The sequence below is a fragment of the Sinohyriopsis cumingii genome, chromosome 1 (genome assembly GCF_028554795.1).
Source record: "Sinohyriopsis cumingii isolate HCF-2022 chromosome 1, ASM2855479v2, whole genome shotgun sequence".
Lineage (NCBI taxonomy): Eukaryota > Metazoa > Mollusca > Bivalvia > Unionida > Unionidae > Sinohyriopsis > Sinohyriopsis cumingii.
The window spans coordinates 151,295,496-151,315,972 of NC_142961.1; the positions used below are offsets into that span (position 1 = coordinate 151,295,496).

General features: G+C 40.8%; 1 pseudogene; it reads right to left on the minus strand.

Moving 5' to 3' along the window:
* Positions 1–538: 538 nt before the first annotated feature.
* Positions 539–19,462, minus strand: LOC149808162 (uncharacterized; annotated as a pseudogene).
* Between the last annotated feature and the right edge of the window lie 1,015 nt (positions 19,463–20,477).

Genomic DNA, 20,477 nt, shown 5'->3' on the forward strand with positions numbered 1-20,477 from the left:
GGAGACTTTCAATAATGTTAAAAATTAAGAACAAGTTTTGTCTTTTCTTTCTATTAGTTTTTACAAAACAAATAATTCAATTAGCTAAGATAGATTTTCATATTTTCCAATCTGCTGCTTACTGATTTTTGTCGCCCTATACAGCTGCATAATTGCCTGCCTAATGGGAATTTTGCCACTGATGATATAAACCGATACACGGATACCTTGTACACAAATCCGTTTGTTAACTTGTCAATTTTTTCTTTAAATTACAAGAAATACATCACATATTATGTTGAACTGAAAATATGCAAGAAAATAATTCAACTCCTCCTGGGAATGAAATTCGAAAGTTCCAAGAAAGCAAAGATATTCCGGTAGCTGTGGATGGTTCATATAAAACGCTTTCCTCTCATTCTTTTGAGACCCTTCATATTCTGTAAATAACATGTAATCAAAATATATCCGACTACTGGGTTCGGCATAATATTTAAAACCGCCGTCCAAACAAGCTAAGTATAAATGGTCACCATTGTGTACAATCCGAGTTTTTTAATTACCAAAATAAGCTTTTAACTTTCAATAACGATTCTTTGAAATGTTCAAATTTGGAGCTGAAATTTTGAACAGCTTTTTGATCTTTCTCGACAATTGTGTTTTTTTTTTCATTATTCCTGAAATAACCTCTTGTTTTCTTGAGGGCTAGCTGATCTTTTAGCCAATCCAGTGCCTCATACAGTCCATCCCCAGTTGTGGCAACAGCAGGAAACACTTTCCACGTCTGTGTTTATATAATTTTCTTTTCCTTTATCTTTGCCTCAATGTCATCCACTGTCATGGCGTTGGGTAAATCTTGTTTGTTAGCTATCGCTAAAATCACGCAGTCTCTTAATTTGTCCTCATTGACAAATCTCGTAAACTCCTCTAGCAGTAGTATATGGGGCCACCCTAGCGACAATGGGAATTAGCATTACAAAACCCCTTGGGCCACTCTAGCGACAAGGGAAATTTAACATGGAGAAAAACCCTGGGTCACTCTAGTGACAAGGGGAATTGAACATGGAAATTGAACATGGGAATGTCACCTGGGGATCAGTGGGAATTAAACATTGGTAACGTCATAGGTTTATAGGGTCAAAACCTTTTATAGGGTGAAATGTATTTGTAGGGACAAAGGGTTGATAGGGACAAACATAGACATACAGAAACAAACAAATACATATTGAAACACACAGAAAAGAGGACAGAAATATTCTAAAGAAAGACTCACAGATAGAATAGAGACTCGATAAAGAAAAGTCTGTTGTATGGGTTCAAAACATTTATTCAAGTACATATATACATGGGCTCTCTGGCCTGTGCTTTGGTCTAAGCACTATCCATTAAATACATAAACATTTGAACATAAAAGAAACATATTTACGAGTTGTTTAGTTATTGACTCTAGTAAACTAATGTTTAAAATTAACGTTCACTCCTTTCTAAAATCACTTCATATGCAACGAATTTACATTAAATGTTCGTTTATAAGAAAAAGTCAAAACAAAACAAGTAACAAACAATCAAATAAGAGAAAGTTCGTGTTTGTCTCTCTATCCGTTACACACGTTGTTTAATATCTGGTCAGCTACCACTTGTGTCCCAGCATAGATGTTTCCGATCTCGTATTCCCTGTCAGTCGTAAATCTGCTGTTACGTCCATCGTGCTAGGTACACTTACCGGTAAGCAGATCAAGAGCAGTGATCGTCTTCTTCCCATGGAGGTGCAACATATGCCATATGAATAGTCACTTTTCCATCGGTGATGTCAAATTTTTCTCTCACCGACCGCACGTCTTCAATAGCCCTCAAAAGTTTGGAAGAAGTTATTTCTGCAGGTGTGCTAAATCCGAGACATACAGGCGAGTTCAAACTGTCGTGATACATAGATAGGCTCAAACGACCTTCATCTTTGACTTGGCAATGACATTTGAATTCCTCTAACAGTGAGTCAAGTAGATCCGTAATGAAACCTGATACTTCCTCGGCTGGAACGTCAGACGCGAAGTCTTTAAATTTCATCGTGTAGGTGTAAGTTGTCGTTCTAAATTTTCTCGAGGTCGCTGTCTGGGTCATTTGGATGCTAAAATACTCCTTTAGGTCTATTGAATCCTTTCCCTTCTTGAACGCACTTTGCTGTGACGGTATGGTGGTGAAAGAGGTCAATGATGTTTGTTCCTTCTCTTTTTTCTTCTGCGTAGAGTTATTCATCTTTCTCGTCGCTTGTCCTCGCAATGAAGTGTCGTTCTTGGAAGTCGTCCCTTTTTATGCTGGGTGATATCAGCATGTCCATAAGGTAAAGTTTTGTGGTCTGGAAGTTTCACTGGTTGCACGTAGTTTGTCATGGCATTAGTACATAACAACTAAGATGTGGTATTGCATTGGTGATGTGATCGTGAGGCATAGAATCACACCCGAGTTTCTCGTTGGACTTGAGTCTTACGCTCTATACTTGCTGTTTGAAAGGATTCATTTTTGTCGATTGGTCTTGGTAGTGACAATGAACTATTGGTCTTGGACGTTGTCCCTTTCTATATGCTGACCAATATCGATGTGACCGTACGGCAACGTAAAGTGATTGGGAAGTCTCACTCGCTTCTGGTACACGATTTGATAGATTTTTTCCAGGGGTCGACTGACGATGTGGTGAGTGGGTAAACGTACAATCTTGTTCGGTTGGTGAGTGGTCACTTTAAAGTTTCCATCCTCTCCCGATTGCAAGGCTTCTCTCAATACCCCAAAGTTGACCACTCGACTGGTACGATAATTCAGAGTCAGTCCTTTCACTTTGCACTCCGTGTGCACTTCTCCTTGTTTGTCCCGGTATTGGTAGCCGTAATTTTTAGGACCTCCACTCGCGAAACTTAGAATCTTGTCGTCGGGATGTTCGTCTGTCCAGGCTCCTAAACGGTTTTCTTCGATGTTAGGGTGTTGCTGACCCGGTCGATCGATGTAAATGCAACTGTCCGTGTCAAAGTACAGGACGCGTTCCCCTAACAGTTCTAAAGCTTCGTACAATTTTAAGCGGGCATGAGCTGTCACGTAAGCCGCAATGATGACATTTCCAAAAGGGTCGTCTTGTACAAAGTCCAGATCTTCTTCGTAATTGACCAAGATCAAATTCTCTCGAACGACGTCCACGTGTTTCATGTATTTGGTTTTGTCGTGAATCATCTGGAAGTAGCGGGAAGGTTCTGTCAAATATTCCGTCTTGGGTAAACACGGTCGTTGTGCCATTTTACCCCACAAGCAATTTAACATCACTTTGGCAAACGATCGCCTGCCTTCGTTTTTCTCGATGTGGTCTAAAGAGATGCCTTCTTGTTCATAGTATTTCTCTTTGAATTGTATTTGGTCTTCGGGAGTGTGACACCAGGAAGGATAGCCGCTGGCTTCTTGTTTCAGTTTCAAAAAGGCATCCACGTAGTCAGCGAAAATGCCTTTCTGACTGGGATCACCCTTGTGGTATTGTTGTGTCTTGGGAAAGTGGCAAATTTCGTACACTTCTAACAGTTGGTATCCCATGTCCAGAGCTTTGAACAATTCTACGCTGACCCAGGTTCCCGTCAAGGCACGTTCTTCCTGGGTGTGCTGACAAGGTTGGTCTTGGTTGCACGTTTCGGCACAAGTACGGCACAATGGAAACATCAGTTTGCCTTGACAATGGTGAGGTAAGACGGGATGGTATAGGTTCGTGGGAGGCAAAACTTTACACTTGATCAAGCCTTCGTATTGTCGAATGTTTTTCAGGTCGATGTGTTCCGTTAACAATTGCGGGTGCCCTACAGGAAAGCGACAATATTTGCACACGTAGGGATACAGCGAACACACGTCCAAGTATTTGATTTCTTCTCCTTTCTCTTCGTCGGCTTGGTACAGCAAACAGGTGGCATTGGTCCTTCCTCCGTACAAACTATCCCTCGGGTTCAGCGGGTCCATGAACTGGTAACTTTCCACGAGGAGTTTAAACTCGGGATCGGTTTTCAAGCGGTGATCGTATTCGTGTTCCCACATTTCCACCACTTGGTATCCTTCCTGTTCCAACTTTAGGCGTCGCTGACAAGTGTCCTGGTACAAGTCTTCCATGGTTCGTTGTAAAAACTGATTTTTAGTGCTACGATCAGGGTAACAGACGGGACATCCGTGAAATAAGCAACCGTTAAACTCGTACACGATCTTGGGGTTTTCTAAGTCCCAGCCATCTACCGAATATGTTCCGATGGTCTTTTCACCCCCTCCGTTGCGGGCATGCTGAATCCATTTGTTTTCCTTGTCGCACAAGTAATGTAACCAACGTAGGGCTTTGACCGAGTATTGACGTTTGACAAAGTTGGTCGTTTGAGGGCTGATGACAGCCACGGTGTTTTCAGGCATGAATCGTTGTCGATACACTAAGGAACACGCTTTGGCAATGGTGCAAGCTTCTTTCAAAGGATCGACCCCTCCGTGTTCCATGAACAGTTCTCGAAATTTTCCACAGCAACGGCGTAAAATGTCCACGTCGGAACGACAATACTTTAGCATTTCTTCCTGAAAGTCGAAAGGGTCCGAGGCGTGAGCCTGGTACCAAGCGTAGAAAGCTTCTCGTTGTTCGGTACGCATGTTGTCGGGGTCGTAATAGTGAGCCTCAGGTAAATGGGGTAGAACGGCGTGTTGATTGGCTTCCGTATTGAAAAAGTGTGGAAAGTACCCTTTAGCCATTTCTGTCATTCCAAACGTTTTAGGCATTCGACTCAAAGGCATGGCCAAATAGCTCATCGAATCTTTAAACTGTACTTGTCCCACTTGCATGAAAATGATTTTGGCTCCGTTCAAAGTCACTTTAGGACGTTCGGTGCCATGTTCCGTATGGTATCTGAGAAGAAAATGTCCATCGTATCCGGAGAAATTGTGAGCCATCACCGTGGCATGACGATGACAGTCTCCGTAACGTTCGATGTCCTCTTGGCTCCACGTCTTGTCGATGGGGTCTAAGACCCATCGAGCGAAATCGGCTAGCGTGTTCGGTCCCCGAAAGATTTTTTCACGTCCTCCAGGAATCTTGCTGCAGTGAGGGCAATGACTGAAGATAGGTTCTTGAATGCACTTCTCGCACGCTCGATGAGCCACGCAGAAATTAGGAATGTGAATGCCAGTCTCTTGCATGCATTCGAAATCGAAAAAGATGAAATTGCTTTTCTTCTTGTGACCATCCTCTTTCTCTGGTTGGGGTTGGTATTTTTGCACGTAGCATTGGTGTTTCAAGTCCACGATGTGATGACAAATGTGACATTTCTTGTTTCCTGAACATACGTGTGCCTTGGTACTATTGGTACGTATGCCTTGTCCACACGTAGGGCACAATCTCAGGAGTTGACAAGCACATTTCTGCTGTGAACCTTGCGTCTTCAGATGTTGTTGGTAACAGGCAGGGCTGAAAAACGTGCGCAGACAAGCAGGACAATGCAATGGTTTTTGCCCTTCGCTCAGACAGGGTGGAGAGGCCAAACATCCTCGGCATTTCGATCCACAATGTTTGTGTTGCTCTCGATTATTATAACCACGGTCACATTTCTCACAGTAATATCTGTATCCCAGGAATCCGGGGATGGCGGTAATGGTATCGAAATGTTCATCGTGATAATAGACATGAATGTATTTTCCGTCCTTAAAGTCTTGGCCTCGAAACAACAGAGGTCCGCGCACTTCTTGAGGGTGCACTTTCAAGGTGTATCGTGGAGCTAGGGCATCTTGCAATTTTTGCATCTCAGGAATGCAACAGGGTGTGTCTTTGGACAGTCCGGCTTGTTGTAACAGGAGTTCTGCTTCATTTCGTTGTTTGGCTCGATCGGATCGTTGAATAGTTTTCCAGGTTCTTTTCCATTCTACCGTGTCGTTCTTGTTGGCATAGGTTCGTCCCACCACGATGGCACGGGCTAAACACATCTGGTCTTGAGGGTTGTTAATTCGGACGAGACTTGTTTTGGTGTTGCGAAGGTCGTCCACCAATAAGACCTTTTTGCGTCCAGTCCCTTGAGGAGGAGAGACGTGGGCCATTTTCAGTGTGGCTTTACCATCGGTGATGTCAAACTGATCATTAGATTGTTGTACGTGTTGAATCTTGTCCATGACTTTGGAAGGGGTTAGTTCTGCGGGTCTGCTAAACTCGATCCAAACAGGGGATTTCAAGCTGTCGTGATCTATGGATAGTGTCAAGAAATCGTCTTCTTTGGGTTGACATTGTTGCTTTAGTGTGGTGAGCAAAGAATCCCACATCTCGGTGATAAACCCTTCTGCTTTCTCCAATGGTACGTCGGACTTGAAATCTTTAAACTTCACCGTGTAGGTGTAAGTCGTGGTTCTAAATTTTCTAGAGGGTCGCTTTTCCGTCTCTCGAATGTGATAGTACTTTTCAGGGTAAACTGGTGGACTTTGGTTTGGAGTGGGCTCTCTATGTCTGGTCGCAGACGTGGAAGGTGTTGGTTCAGGTTTGCTCATGTCTTCGTTTTGAGCGAACACTTCTTTTCGTGTGTGAGGCGATACGTCACTTCGCTGCCTCTTACGTTCTTCTTCTCTCTCACTGAAATCGTGCGATCGTTTCATCTCGATTGCTGATTCAGAAATGATTTAACCAAGTTCATTCTCTCCATATATACCCTCTCTACCTCTTGTTGTCACAATGACTTGGTATATTTCACAAGGGCAAGTGAAAGCCAAGCATATAGGAGCCCAACGACAGCGGTGCGTCTTAAACACCTCATGCATCTTGATGACCCTTCGATTCAAACCCTACCACGAAAGAAAAAAGTTGCAAGAAAAAAACCCAGACAGTTGGTGTCTTCAAGAGAGCTAGAGACGCCGGCACTGTGTCGCTGGGACACGTACGTACTCCAGAAAACTACGCCACTCGACAACGTTATCTCCTTCTCTCAGTCACTTCTACTTTGTCGCTGAATACATTCTACCAACCCTGTTTTAACACACGTTTCTTCATCTGATATTTTTAAAAAATATACTAAACACATTTTTAAAAGAACTACCCTTTTTCGACAGCAGTGACGGCGTCTCCTGCTGCTGTTACCACTGTTGCTGCACAAAGATGATCTTTCCTTAAGATCAAAATATGAGACAGAGCAAGTAAGTTGTGAAGTTGAGCGGAGGTGTCTAAACAACAACTGCCAAGCCCTATGTTCCATTTCTGTTTGTGATAATAACTTGTGATGCTTCACATTTTCTAAAGTGGAAATCTTTACAAACGGTACAAAAGTTATATGACTTTGGCTTCTGACAGTTGTACAGACTCTTCACTTTATAAGTGTCACGAGAAAATAGTGTATCAAAGTTTTACCATTTTCCAAAACACCCACACACTTGCAACGTGACCAGAATCTGTACTTCTTTATTTGTGGATATCCAACAGACCCGTCCCAGCATATATAGCTGGTTAAGAACTGTAGGAATATCACCTCATTTTTTTTCAGAAATATCAAAGCTTTTATGTGTATCTTCCCTGTTCCACCCTTTATTAGTGCTTAGGTATATTCCCTAAACAACACAAACAATTTGGAACAAAATTAAATTTTGAATTAAGGTTTCTCTCTGTTTATACATTTTTTTTCAAGTTGTTGGTACATGGCATATGACATCCAAATACTTTCTCAAACTGAGAGGCATTTCTACACATGTCATTGCCTTTGTTAAATTCGGTTTTGTTGGTTAGTCATCGTTAATCTTTAATTCTATTTTTATGATGTATTTCTTTTTTGCTAGAAGATTTAATTTATTTATGTTGTTTAGTCTGCTGCTGCAAAAAAGAAAATGCATGTATCTATAGCAAAGTGTTTCAGTTTGTTCAGTTTTTTATTTCAAGCTCTACAAAAGGTACCAAGTTTGTCTTGCAAGGGGATTGAAACTTTAAGTTACGCGGACGTGAAGGAAAACATACCTTTGTTACTACAATTTGCTGTCTTTGTGTTCGTTCTAATCATGCTTGCCTTATATCTTTTTGTTTTAGGATCATATTTCTTCTGATGTAAATACATACATCAATGGATAGACAGCTTGGGTTATCATCCTTGAGGTTCACTGTACTTTTAGTTTCTTTACTTCATACAAACCCCAAAATCATTAGCTTGAAGGGAAAAAAATAACAAAAAACTGACACCTGGTACTGTAACACATCTGCCTCTGTTGATGTGAGTGTGCTTGACAAAATGTTTGAGTAAGATTAAAAATGTTTGTCGGTTTCAAAACTCGAACCAGTACTGTGGCCGTTTAATATTTTCATGTGGCAAGAAGAAATGGTACAATACGCAACAAAGGGATTGTACATTTACACTCCAATCTGTCTGCACTGCTATGGTAACAACGCTCTTGCGTTGACATTATTTTGCCACACTACCTAAGAAAAAACAATTCATCACTCATCATAAACGATTTCATTGGCTATACATATTTTCTTACCGCTTTCGCTTCGAATTGACTTCAGTACCTTTTCGCACAGTGACAAGATCGGACGTGTTTTTTGCTTTTTTTTTTATTCTGCGGCTGGTCGCTACACTACTTGCTCTGAATTTACAACCAAACATTGTGTTACGCATTGTAAATGACTTCATTGGGCCAACCGATATTTTACACTTCTGTCTCTATTCATATGAGTGTGCTTGTCAAAATGTTTGAGTAAGATTAAAAATGTTTGTCAGTTTCAAAACGCGAACCAGTACTGTGGCCGTTTAGTATTTGATCTGGCAAGAAGAAATGGTACAATACGCAACAAAGGGTTTGTACGTTTACACTCTCCAATCTGTCTGCACTGCAATGGTAACAACGCTCTTGCGTTGGCATTATTTTGCCACACTACCTAAGAAAAAAACAATGCATCACTCATCATAAACGATTCATTGGCTATACTTATTTTCTTACCGCTTTCGCTTCGAATTGACTTCAGTACCGTTTCGCACAGTGACAAGATCGGACGTGTTTTTTTTTATTTTTTATTCTGCGGCTGGTCGCTACTCTACTTGCCCTGAATTTACAACCAAACAATGTGTTGCACATTGTAAGTGACTTCATTGGTCAGTCGATATTTTCCACCGCCTTAGCTTCAAATTGGTTTCACTTGTTATTCGCACCGCGAGATAATCAGACGCGTTTCTCTGTACCTGACCATTAGTCACTTCACAAACAATAAAACTAACACACAAATGATCACGCCATGGGCGACTCATGGAAATTATGTTAGTCATGTTACGAAATATATCACGACTTGTTTGGATGTACTTTTCTGTGATCACTCTTTAATCACATGCGTCTTCAGTTCACTCTTGTCATGTTTTTTAAAGGGTGTATTTTTTCTATGGATGTGATCGTTATGTTCTATATGTTCTTTTATGTTTTCAGTGATTTTACTTTATATCTGTATTTTAATTTAGATGTATAGACTATGTAGTCTGAAATAAAGAATTCTTATCTTATCTTATGTAAGTGGAATGAGTGTTTCTTTGAAACTTTCATAAGGAAAATATACCGTAAAAAACAAACGTACGTGTCGTGATATTTTTAAAGTAGGAATACATGCTTTCTCTCTCTCTCTCCCTCTCTCTGTCTGTGGTTTTGATTTATACCCTAATGAAATATGTTCCCGTTTGAAGATACCTCTCCAAAATTGTGATCAGTGGTCACCATAATTACGCGAACTGTTCCGTTTGTCATCTTATTTTTTTCAAAAGTTTACACTCTAAAAAATCGTAGAACGATTTTTTTTCTTCCATCAGTAAATCTTTGGATAAAATAAAAGCTTGAGTTTGCACAATTCTGGTATCTTAACTTTATCCTATTTTGGAACTGAAACATGTCACGGAATTTTTTTTCTTCTAACATTAGATTTACAGTTTTTCAGAAAAAAAGACAATCACACGGCTTTTTCAAGAATGAAGCAAGTGACATTGCACTGTATAACCCTGCCTATGGTTAACTCTGAATTCTAAAGTCAAAACATGGGTTCAGGAAAAAATGTAACAATGTTCGTCTTAGGAGGATAGGACGAACATTGTTACATTTTTTCCTGAACCCATGTTTTGACTTTAGAATTCAGAGTTAACCATAGGCAGGGTTATACAGTGCAATGTCACTTGCTTCATTCTTGAAAAAGCCGTGTGATTGTCTTTTTTTCTGAAAAACTGTAAATCTAATGTTAGAAGAAAAAAAATTCCGTGACATGTTTCAGTTCCAAAATAGGATAAAGTTAAGATACCAGAATTGTGCAAACTCAAGCTTTTATTTTATCCAAAGATTTACTGATGGAAGAAAAAAAATCGTTCTACAATTTTTTAGAGTGTAAACTTTTGAAAAAAATAAGATGACAAACGGAACAGTTCGCGTAATTATGGTGACCACTGATCACAATTTTGGAGAGGTATCTTCAAACGGGAACATATTTCATTAGGGTATAAATCAAAACCACAGAGAGAGAGAGAGAGAGAGAGAAAGCATGCATTCCTACTTTAAAAATATCACGACACGTACGTTTGTTTTTTTACGGTATATTTTCCTTATGAAAGTTTCAAAGAAACACTCATTCCACTTACATAAGATAAGATAAGAATTCTTTATTTCAGACTACATAGTCTATACATCTAAATTAAAATACAGATATAAAGTAAAATCATTGAAAACATAAAAGAACATATAGAACATAACAATCACATCCATAGAAAAAATACACCCTTTAAAAAACATGACAAGAGTGAACTGAAGACGCATGTGATTAAAGAGTGACCACAGAAAAGTACATCCAAACAAGTCGCGATATATTTCGTAACATGACTAACATAATTTCCATGAGTCGCCCATGGCGTGATCATTTGTGTGTTAGTTTTATTGTTTGTGAAGTGACTAATGGTCAGGTACAGAAAAACGCGTCTGATTATCTCGCGGTGCGAATAACAAGTGAAACCAATTTGAAGCTAAGGCGGTGGAAAATATCGACTGACCAATGAAGTCACTTACAATGTGCAACACATTGTTTGGTTGTAAATTCAGGGCAAGTAAAGTAGCGACCAGCCGCAGAATAAAAAAAAAAACAAAAAAAAAACACGTCCGATCTTGTCACTGTGCGAAACGGTACTGAAGTCAATTCGAAGCGAAAGCGGTAAGAAAATAAGTATAGCCAATGAATCGTTTATGATGAGTGATGCATTGTTTTTTTCTTAGGTAGTGTGGCAAAATAATGCCAACGCAAGAGCGTTATTACCATTGCAGTGCAGACAGATTGGAGAGTGTAAACGTACAAACCCTTTGTTGCGTATTGTACCATTTCTTCTTGCCAGATCAAATACTAAACGGCCACAGTACTGGTTCGCGTTTTGAAACTGACAAACATTTTTAATCTTACTCAAACATTTTGACAAGCACACTCATATGAATAGAGACAGAAGTGTAAAATATCGGTTGGCCCAATGAAGTCATTTACAATGCGTAACACAATGTTTGGTTGTAAATTCAGAGCAAGTAGTGTAGCGACCAGCCGCAGAATAAAAAAAAAAGCAAAAAACACGTCCGATCTTGTCACTGTGCGAAAAGGTACTGAAGTCAATTCGAAGCGAAAGCGGTAAGAAAATATGTATAGCCAATGAAATCGTTTATGATGAGTGATGAATTGTTTTTTCTTAGGTAGTGTGGCAAAATAATGTCAACGCAAGAGCGTTGTTACCATAGCAGTGCAGACAGATTGGAGTGTAAATGTACAATCCCTTTGTTGCGTATTGTACCATTTCTTCTTGCCACATGAAAATATTAAACGGCCACAGTACTGGTTCGAGTTTTGAAACCGACAAACATTTTTAATCTTACTCAAACATTTTGTCAAGCACACTCACATCAACAGAGGCAGATGTGTTACAGTACCAGGTGTCAGTTTTTTGTTATTTTTTTCCCTTCAAGCTAATGATTTTGGGGTTTGTATGAAGTAAAGAAACTAAAAGTACAGTGAACCTCAAGGATGATAACCCAAGCTGTCTATCCATTGATGTATGTATTTACATCAGAAGAAATATGATCCTAAAACAAAAAGATATAAGGCAAGCATGATTAGAACGAACACAAAGACAGCAAATTGTAGTAACAAAGGTATGTTTTCCTTCACGTCCGCGTAACTTAAAGTTTCAATCCCCTTGCAAGACAAACTTGGTACCTTTTGTAGAGCTTGAAATAAAAAACTGAACAAACTGAAACACTTTGCTATAGATACATGCATTTTCTTTTTTGCAGCAGCAGACTAAACAACATAAATAAATTAAATCTTCTAGCAAAAAAGAAATACATCATAAAAATAGAATTAAAGATTAACGATGACTAACCAACAAAACCGAATTTAACAAAGGCAATGACATGTGTAGAAATGCCTCTCAGTTTGAGAAAGTATTTGGATGTCATATGCCATGTACCAACAACTTGAAAAAAAATGTATAAACAGAGAGAAACCTTAATTCAAAATTTAATTTTGTTCCAAATTGTTTGTGTTGTTTAGGGAATATACCTAAGCACTAATAAAGGGTGGAACAGGGAAGATACACATAAAAGCTTTGATATTTCTGAAAAAAAATGAGGTGATATTCCTACAGTTCTTAACCAGCTATATATGCTGGGACGGGTCTGTTGGATATCCACAAATAAAGAAGTACAGATTCTGGTCACGTTGCAAGTGTGTGGGTGTTTTGGAAAATGGTAAAACTTTGATACACTATTTTCTCGTGACACTTATAAAGTGAAGAGTCTGTACAACTGTCAGAAGCCAAAGTCATATAACTTTTGTACCGTTTGTAAAGATTTCCACTTTAGAAAATGTGAAGCATCACAAGTTATTATCACAAACAGAAATGGAACATAGGGCTTGGCAGTTGTTGTTTAGACACCTCCGCTCAACTTCACAACTTACTTGCTCTGTCTCATATTTTGATCTTAAGGAAAGATCATCTTTGTGCAGCAACAGTGGTAACAGCAGCAGGAGACGCCGTCACTGCTGTCGAAAAAGGGTAGTTCTTTTAAAAATGTGTTTAGTATATTTTTTAAAAATATCAGATGAAGAAACGTGTGTTAAAACAGGGTTGGTAGAATGTATTCAGCGACAAAGTAGAAGTGACTGAGAGAAGGAGACAACGTTGTCGAGTGGCGTAGTTTTCTGGAGTACGTACGTGTCCCAGCGACACAGTGCCGGCGTCTCTAGCTCTCTTGAAGACACCAACTGTCTGGGTTTTTTTCTTGCAACTTTTTTCTTTCGTGGTAGGGTTTGAATCGAAGGGTCATCAAGATGCATGAGGTGTTTAAGACGCACCGCTGTCGTTGGGCTCCTATATGCTTGGCTTTCACTTGCCCTTGTGAAATATACCAAGTCATTGTGACAACAAGAGGTAGAGAGGGTATATATGGAGAGAATGAACTTGGTTAAATCATTTCTGAATCAGCAATCGAGATGAAACGATCGCACGATTTCAGTGAGAGAGAAGAAGAACGTAAGAGGCAGCGAAGTGACGTATCGCCTCACACACGAAAAGAAGTGTTCGCTCAAAACGAAGACATGAGCAAACCTGAACCAACACCTTCCACGTCTGCGACCAGACATAGAGAGCCCACTCCAAACCAAAGTCCACCAGTTTACCCTGAAAAGTACTATCACATTCGAGAGACGGAAAAGCGACCCTCTAGAAAATTTAGAACCACGACTTACACCTACACGGTGAAGTTTAAAGATTTCAAGTCCGACGTACCATTGGAGAAAGCAGAAGGGTTTATCACCGAGATGTGGGATTCTTTGCTCACCACACTAAAGCAACAATGTCAACCCAAAGAAGACGATTTCTTGACACTATCCATAGATCACGACAGCTTGAAATCCCTTGTTTGGATCGAGTTTAGCAGACCCGCAGAACTAACCCCTTCCAAAGTCATGGACAAGATTCAACACGTACAACAATCTAATGATCAGTTTGACATCACCGATGGTAAAGCCACACTGAAAATGGCCCACGTCTCTCCTCCTCAAGGGACTGGACGCAAAAAGGTCTTATTGGTGGACGACCTTCGCAACACCAAAACAAGTCTCGTCCGAATTAACAACCCTCAAGACCAGATGTGTTTAGCCCGTGCCATCGTGGTGGGACGAACCTATGCCAACAAGAACGACACGGTAGAATGGAAAAGAACCTGGAAAACTATTCAACGATCCGATCGAGCCAAACAACGAAATGAAGCAGAACTCCTGTTACAACAAGCCGGACTGTCCAAAGACACACCCTGTTGCATTCCTGAGATGCAAAAATTGCAAGATGCCCTAGCTCCACGATACACCTTGAAAGTGCACCCTCAAGAAGTGCGCGGACCTCTGTTGTTTCGAGGCCAAGACTTTAAGGACGGAAAATACATTCATGTCTATTATCACGATGAACATTTCGATACCATTACCGCCATCCCCGGATTCCTGGGATACAGATATTACTGTGAGAAATGTGACCGTGGTTATAATAATCGAGAGCAACACAAACATTGTGGATCGAAATGCCGAGGATGTTTGGCCTCTCCACCCTGTCTGAGCGAAGGGCAAAAACCATTGCATTGTCCTGCTTGTCTGCGCACGTTTTTCAGCCCTGCCTGTTACCAACAACATCTGAAGACGCAAGGTTCACAGCAGAAATGTGCTTGTCAACTCCTGAGATTGTGCCCTACGTGTGGACAAGGCATACGTACCAATAGTACCAAGGCACACGTATGTTCAGGAAACAAGAAATGTCACATTTGTCATCACATCGTGGACTTGAAACACCAATGCTACGTGCAAAAATACCAACCCCAACCAGAGAAAGAGGATGGTCACAAGAAGAAAAGCAATTTCATCTTTTTCGATTTCGAATGCATGCAAGAGACTGGCATTCACATTCCTAATTTCTGCGTGGCTCATCGAGCGTGCGAGAAGTGCATTCAAGAACCTATCTTCAGTCATTGCCCTCACTGCAGCAAGATTCCTGGAGGACGTGAAAAAATCTTTCGGGGACCGAACACGCTAGCCGATTTCGCTCGATGGGTCTTAGACCCCATCGACAAGACGTGGAGCCAAGAGGACATCGAACGTTACGGAGACTGTCATCGTCATGCCACGGTGATGGCTCACAATTTCTCCGGATACGATGGACAGTTTCTTCTCAGATACTATACGGAACATGGCACCGAACGTCCTAAAGTGACTTTGAACGGAGCCAAAATCATTTTCATGCAAGTGGGACAAGTACAGTTTAAAGATTCGATGAGCTATTTGGCCATGCCTTTGAGTCGAATGCCTAAAACGTTTGGAATGACAGAAATGGCTAAAGGGTACTTTCCACACTTTTTCAATACGGAAGCCAATCAACACGCCGTTCTACCCCATTTACCTGAGGCTCACTATTACGACCCCGACAACATGCGTACCGAACAACGAGAAGCTTTCTACGCTTGGTACCAGGCTCACGCCTCGGACCCTTTCGACTTTCAGGAAGAAATGCTAAAGTATTGTCGTTCCGACGTGGACATTTTACGCCGTTGCTGTGGAAAATTTCGAGAACTGTTCATGGAACACGGAGGGGTCGATCCTTTGAAAGAAGCTTGCACCATTGCCAAAGCGTGTTCCTTAGTGTATCGACAACGATTCATGCCTGAAAACACCGTGACTGTCATCAGCCCTCAAACGACCAACTTTGTCAAACGTCAATACTCGGTCAAAGCCCTACGTTGGTTACATTACTTGTGCGACAAGGAAAACAAATGGATTCAGCATGCCCGCAACGGAGGGGGTGAAAAGACCATCGGAACATATTCGGTAGATGGCTGGGACTTAGAAAACCCCAAGATCGTGTACGAGTTTAACGGTTGCTTATTTCACGGATGTCCCGTCTGTTACCCTGATCGTAGCACTAAAAATCAGTTTTTACAACGAACCATGGAAGACTTGTACCAGGACACTTGTCAGCGACGCCTAAAGTTGGAACAGGAAGGATACCAAGTGGTGGAAATGTGGGAACACGAATACGATCACCGCTTGAAAACCGATCCCGAGTTTAAACTCCTCGTGGAAAGTTACCAGTTCATGGACCCGCTGAACCCGAGGGATAGTTTGTACGGAGGAAGGACCAATGCCACCTGTTTGCTGTACCAAACCGACGAAGAGAAAAGAGAAGAAATCAAATACTTGGACGTGTGTTCGCTGTATCCCTACGTGTGCAAATATTGTCGCTTTCCTGTAGGGCACCCGCAATTGTTAACGGAACACATCGACCTGAAAAACATTCGACAATACGAAGGCTTGATCAAGTGTAAAGTTTTGCCTCCCACGAACCTATACCATCCCGTCTTACCTCACCATTGTCAAGGCAAACTGATGTTTCCATTGTGCCGTACTTGTGCCGAAACGTGCAACCAAGACCAACCTTGTCAGCACACCCAGGAAGAACGTGCCTTGACGGGAACCTGGGTCAGCGTAGAATTGTTCAAAGCTCTGGACATGGGATACCAACTGTTAGAAGTGTACGAAATTTGCCACTTTCCCAAGACACAACAATACCACAAGGGTGATCCCAGTCAGAAAGGCATTTTCGCTGACTACGTGGATGCCTTTTTGAAACTGAAACAAGAAGCCAGCGGCTATCCTTCCTGGTGTCACACTCCCGAAGACCAAATACAATTCAAAGAGAAATACTATGAACAAGAAGGCATCTCTTTAGACCACATCGAGAAAAACGAAGGCAGGCGATCGTTTGCCAAAGTGATGTTAAATTGCTTGTGGGGTAAAATGGCACAACGACCGTGTTTACCCAAGACGGAATATTTGACAGAACCTTCCCGCTACTTCCAGATGATTCACGACAAAACCAAATACATGAAACACGTGGACGTCGTTCGAGAGAATTTGATCTTGGTCAATTACGAAGAAGATCTGGACTTTGTACAAGACGACCCTTTTGGAAATGTCATCATTGCGGCTTACGTGACAGCTCATGCCCGCTTAAAATTGTACGAAGCTTTAGAACTGTTAGGGGAACGCGTCCTGTACTTTGACACGGACAGTTGCATTTACATCGATCGACCGGGTCAGCAACACCCTAACATCGAAGAAAACCGTTTAGGAGCCTGGACAGACGAACATCCCGACGACAAGATTCTAAGTTTCGCGAGTGGAGGTCCTAAAAATTACGGCTACCAATACCGGGACAAACAAGGAGAAGTGCACACGGAGTGCAAAGTGAAAGGACTGACTCTGAATTATCGTACCAGTCGAGTGGTCAACTTTGGGGTATTGAAAGAAGCCTTGCAATCGGGAGAGGATGGAAACTTTAAAGTGACCACTCACCAACCGAACAAGATTGTACGTTTACCCACTCACCACATCGTCAGTCGACCCCTGGAAAAAATCTATCAAATCGTGTACCAGAAGCGAGTGAGACTTCCCAATCACTTTACGTTGCCGTACGGTCACATCGATATTGGTCAGCATATAGAAAGGGACAACGTCCAAGACCAATAGTTCATTGTCACTACCAAGACCAATCGACAAAAATGAATCCTTTCAAACAGCAAGTATAGAGCGTAAGACTCAAGTCCAACGAGAAACTCGGGTGTGATTCTATGCCTCACGATCACATCACCAATGCAATACCACATCTTAGTTGTTATGTACTAATGCCATGACAAACTACGTGCAACCAGTGAAACTTCCAGACCACAAAACTTTACCTTATGGACATGCTGATATCACCCAGCATAAAAAGGGACGACTTCCAAGAACGACACTTCATTGCGAGGACAAGCGACGAGAAAGATGAATAACTCTACGCAGAAGAAAAAAGAGAAGGAACAAACATCATTGACCTCTTTCACCACCATACCGTCACAGCAAAGTGCGTTCAAGAAGGGAAAGGATTCAATAGACCTAAAGGAGTATTTTAGCATCCAAATGACCCAGACAGCGACCTCGAGAAAATTTAGAACGACAACTTACACCTACACGATGAAATTTAAAGACTTCGCCTCTGACGTTCCAGCCGAGGAAGTATCAGGTTTCATTACGGATCTACTTGACTCACTGTTAGAGGAATTCAAATGTCATTGCCAAGTCAAAGATGAAGGTCGTTTGAGCCTATCTATGTATCACGACAGTTTGAACTCGCCTGTATGTCTCGGATTTAGCACACCTGCAGAAATAACTTCTTCCAAACTTTTGAGGGCTATTGAAGACGTGCGGTCGGTGAGAGAAAAATTTGACATCACCGATGGAAAAGTGACTATTCATATGGCATATGTTGCACCTCCATGGGAAGAAGACGATCACTGCTCTTGATCTGCTTACCGGTAAGTGTACCTAGCACGATGGACGTAACAGCAGATTTACGACTGACAGGGAATACGAGATCGGAAACATCTATGCTGGGACACAAGTGGTAGCTGACCAGATATTAAACAACGTGTGTAACGGATAGAGAGACAAACACGAACTTTCTCTTATTTGATTGTTTGTTACTTGTTTTGTTTTGACTTTTTCTTATAAACGAACATTTAATGTAAATTCGTTGCATATGAAGTGATTTTAGAAAGGAGTGAACGTTAATTTTAAACATTAGTTTACTAGAGTCAATAACTAAACAACTCGTAAATATGTTTCTTTTATGTTCAAATGTTTATGTATTTAATGGATAGTGCTTAGACCAAAGCACAGGCCAGAGAGCCCATGTATATATGTACTTGAATAAATGTTTTGAACCCATACAACAGACTTTTCTTTATCGAGTCTCTATTCTATCTGTGAGTCTTTCTTTAGAATATTTCTGTCCTCTTTTCTGTGTGTTTCAATATGTATTTGTTTGTTTCTGTATGTCTATGTTTGTCCCTATCAACCCTTTGTCCCTACAAATACATTTCACCCTATAAAAGGTTTTGACCCTATAAACCTATGACGTTACCAATGTTTAATTCCCACTGATCCCCAGGTGACATTCCCATGTTCAATTTCCATGTTCAATTCCCCTTGTCACTAGAGTGACCCAGGGTTTTTCTCCATGTTAAATTTCCCTTGTCGCTAGAGTGGCCCAAGGGGTTTTGTAATGCTAATTCCCATTGTCGCTAGGGTGGCCCCATATACTACTTCTAGCGCTTCTGCAAATCGCTCTCTGTCATTACTGTCAAAAACGAACAAAAATGCATCAGTATGTGCGATATAATGGCGATATAGGGGACGCATTTTGTCCCTACCCCCAACATCCCATGCTGTGATCTTTACATTTTTATAATCAATGCTTTCAACGTTGAAACCAATCGTAGGAATAGTCGTCACAACCTCGCCCAATTTCAGGTGATATAATGACGTCGTCTTTCCTGCCGCATCGAGTCCAAATATCAATATTTTCACTTCTTCTGATTGCCACAGTTTACAAAATATCTTCCCCATTGTGCCTGCTGAATGGTACCTTAGCTGAAGTGAGTTGCCTTATATGGTATAACGGTACCAATTGCGCAAGTCCAGGTGGGCGGAGCTTAAGGTGTATGGAACATTGTATTCAGAATTAAAGAACAAAACTAGCTGTGATTGGTGCATTATGTAAGACTTGTACTTTCTGTTTGGCTTAAAAAAAAGTTGAGCCTCTTGGCAACATGTGAGTTTGTGTTAATTTCTATCTAGATCATATTTTGCATTTTTTATGATTTTTTTAAAATATGGTACACATGGCTGAAAATGTGCTTGTTGTGACTAGATAACTCTTACCCCTGTCTAGTTCCAGTAGAGTTATCTCTCTTAAATCCAATGGAGTACCTGGTTATGTCATTGTCAAATTGACAATCTAGCATTGTTCTATATGACAGCTTGTGACATGCATGCCCAAGTAGGACAGAAAGTATATTTATTTCACAAAACATTAGCATTGAGGTATATGGAAAAACAATTGGTACCGTGATACCATATAAGACGGTTAAACACATATACCAATCACCACGTTATCTACATTGTGATATTTACTTCCACGTGTCCTATGACAGCACATATAACCCACGTCAATCGAAGCTTGATCTGATTTCATGCTTCAGTGTGACTGGGAATGAAACCGCTCGTTTACGGCTATGACCGGAGGAGTTACTTCCCATAGTCTACCACCACAGTTACAAGCATCCCAAATATACAGCACACACAACAACAACAACAAGGACTTGTTCATAACTTATTGCACTCATATTTCTGAAATATATTTTTTATAAAAAAATTTTATTTCAATTTTCATACCTCATTCATTTTTTTAAACTTTCTTATTCATATTTGTTTATAGTCACATTTCCCAGAGCGGTCATGAATTACAATGCAATCTTGCAAATCTTGTTGGCTCAATAATGTGTCTCTGTTTGAGAAAACTAGTAATCTTATAAACTTGAATACGTTGTCTCACCATACCCATGATATATTATTATGATCA